Raw genomic sequence first — 3207 nt, 5'->3', positions numbered from 1 at the left:
ATAAATGGTGAAAAGATATGAATAGGCAGTTTGCAGAGGAAGAAATTAAAGCTTTCTATAGCCATATGAAAAATGCTCTGAATCACTATTGATTAGAGAAATGCGAATCAAAATGACTTTGAGGTACCACATCACACCTATCAGATTGGCTAACATGACAAAACAGGAAAATGATAAATGTTGGAGAAGATGTGGGAAAATTGGAGCACTAATTATTGTTGGTGGAGTTGTGAATTGATCCACCCATTCTGGAGAATTTGGAACTATGTCTAAAGGGCTATAAAATTGTGCATACCCTTTAACCCAGCAATACCACTTCTGGGTCTGTATCCCAAAGAGATCATAAAAAAGGGAAAAGGACCCACATGTACAAAAATATTTATAGCAGCTCTTTTTGTGGTGGCAAAGAATTAGAAATTAAGGGAATGCCCATCAATTGGGGAATGGCTGAACGAGTTGTCTTATATGAATGTAATGGAATACTATAGTACTATAAGAAATGCTGAACAGGTAGACTTCAGAAAAACCTGGAAAGACTTGCATGAACTGATGCTGAGTGAAGTGAGCAGAAGCAGGAGAATGTTGTACACCGTGACAGCCACACTGTGTAATGTCTGACTTTGATAGACTTAGCTCTTCTCTGCAATGCAAAGATCTAAGACAACTCCAAAACACTCATGATGGAAAATGCTATCCACGTCCAGTGAAAGAACTATGGAGTCTGAATGTATGTGGAAGCATACTATTTGCACTCCTTTTCTTTTGTTGTTTTTTTTCTTCTTTCTCATGGTTCTTCCCATTAGTTCTAATTCTTCTTTACATCATGACTAATGTGAAAATATGCTTAATATGAATGTGTAAGTTGAGCCTATATCAGATTGCATGTCATCTTGGGGAGAAGAGGAGGTGGGGGGGTGAAATTTAAAACTCAAAATCTTATGGAAGTGAATGTTGAAAACTAAAAATAAATTAATTATTAAAAAAAACTGTGTAGAAATTCAAGGCATAGATGAATAATTGCATAATCCCAGAGTCAGAAGCACACTCAGAGGCCCTTTACCTGAAACATGATATCTCTTCTGCTTGTGCACCTTTGGTGGCTCTCTAGCTCCCAAGATAGGTCTTTCTATTTTGGGACAACTTTAATCGTCAGGACCTGGTTCCTTATATTGGTCTCTCACATGTAACTGTGCCCCTAGTTTTACCACCTGTGGCCAAGCAGAAAATACTTAATCCCTCCTTCACATGACAAGAGTTTAAATAGTTTGACAAGTATTATACACCCCATCAGAGTGTTCTCTAGGCTGTACATCTTTAGCACCTTCAGCTATTCATCTGTACCTTGTATCTAATTCACGAGATCTTACAGCTTTTGTAATATTTGGTACATGAAAAGTTGCTATGATTTTCAAATCATTTAAAAAAAAACCTTCCCAATTTTTATGGATAAAATTCTCTGACAATTTGGAATCAAAAGTACTAACTCTACCTGAAGAGGTTATACTAATGTATGTCATGTCCCTTGCTGGAGTAAATCATCTGATGGTCTTGTTAAATGGAGCAGTCATCTGCTGTTTCATAGTCTGGGATTGAGAATTGACAGGGGTGGCGTGGGGGGAACATAAGCCCAACACTGGCTGTCTAGGGAAAAAAATTGCCCTGTAACCTTGGTGTGTTTCCACTTGCATGCCCCAAAGCCTTCATTGAGATTTTGCAAATGGGCATCAACACCTTTGAAGATCTCGATGTCATGGTTGCTGGTGCAGACAGAGAAACCAGCCAGATGCTGATGTTGGAGCTCAAACATTTGGGCTTTCCTAAAGGCCTAGAGGAACACCACTGGGAGTATGATAGTGCTCACTGCAGGAGATCTCCTTTCCACAGAGAGCCCCAAGATACTTCAGCAGCTTTCCTCAATTAATGTCCCTTTGGCAGCTGCATCACAATGTAAAATGACTTTTGATGTCTTTTCAGCTATGATTTGAACACTTAACAAAGAACCTTGGCTGCAACCCTATCAGGACTTGTAACATGGTATTTCCTCACAGATAATCTCAAGGAACTAGATTTGGGAAATTGCACATGTGGGGTTACCATGGACAGAAAGAGAGAAGTCAGGAATAAGAGTGGTCTGGGGGAGTATGATCATTTTGGATAGGTTGCATTTGGGGTCATTAGTGTGACATCCAGGCAGCGGTATGGATCTAGAACTTGAAAGGGTAAGGATGGCAATTTGGGAGTCATCTGAACAAAGGTGGTGCTGTGAGAGTGAATGGGATTGCTGAGGGAACACATCTAGAGTGTTGTGTTCAGTTTTGGGTACTCCATTTTAGGGAAGACATTGACAAAATGGAGGGTTTCCAGATAAGAGCAACCAGCATGTTGAGGAAACTGGAGATCATGCCTTGTAAGTATTGACTGAAGGAAATGTGGATGTCTAGCCTAGAGAAGAGAAGCCTTAGGAGGGATTTGATTACTATGTTCAATAATTTGAAGGGATATGGAAGAAGGATTGGGCTTGATCTGCTTCATGTCAGAGGGCAGAACTAGAAGCAATGAGTAGAAATTGTAAAGAGCTCTGTTTCTACCTGATGTGGGGGGAAACTTACTAACAATTAGAGCTAACTCACATAGTTGTGGGTTACCTAAGGAGGTAAATGGTTCACTATCACTGTGGGGAGAGGAGGTCTTTCAAGCAGAAGCTTGATGGGTAAATGAAGGAAAGGATTCTCAATCAGGTACATGTTGAATGAGATGACCTCTGAGGATTCTTTTGATTCTGACACCATGGGACTCTATGATTCTTAGTTCATTCATTGACATCTCTTGAACTTTACTGAAGAGGGGATGGATTTGTTAAGCCTTAAACCAAAAGATTTCCAAACATAGTTAAAGGCTAAGGGAATGGGAGTAAAGCTCTTTTGAAAGCCTGGTGCTTTCCATACAAAATCTGAACATATGATTAGAACAGGGGTGGGAAACCTGCGGCCTCAAGGCCACATGTGGCCCTCTCGGTCCTTGTGTGGTCTTTTGACTGAGTCCAAGTTTTATAGAGGAAATCCTTTTATTAAGGGGATTTGTTCTGTGAAGTTTAGATTCAATCAGAGGGCTGCACTTGAGGACCTAGAGGGCCACATGTGGCCTTGAGGCTGCAGCTTCCCAACTCCTGGATTAGAATGTACAAAATCTAGAGTAAAGAGGGATGGT

Source organism: Vombatus ursinus, unplaced genomic scaffold (assembly GCF_900497805.2).
Source record: "Vombatus ursinus unplaced genomic scaffold, bare-nosed wombat genome assembly UNPS02004428.1, whole genome shotgun sequence".
Lineage (NCBI taxonomy): Eukaryota > Metazoa > Chordata > Mammalia > Diprotodontia > Vombatidae > Vombatus > Vombatus ursinus.
The sequence above is the reverse complement of the archived record's forward strand: the minus strand, read 5'-3'. Positions refer to the sequence as shown.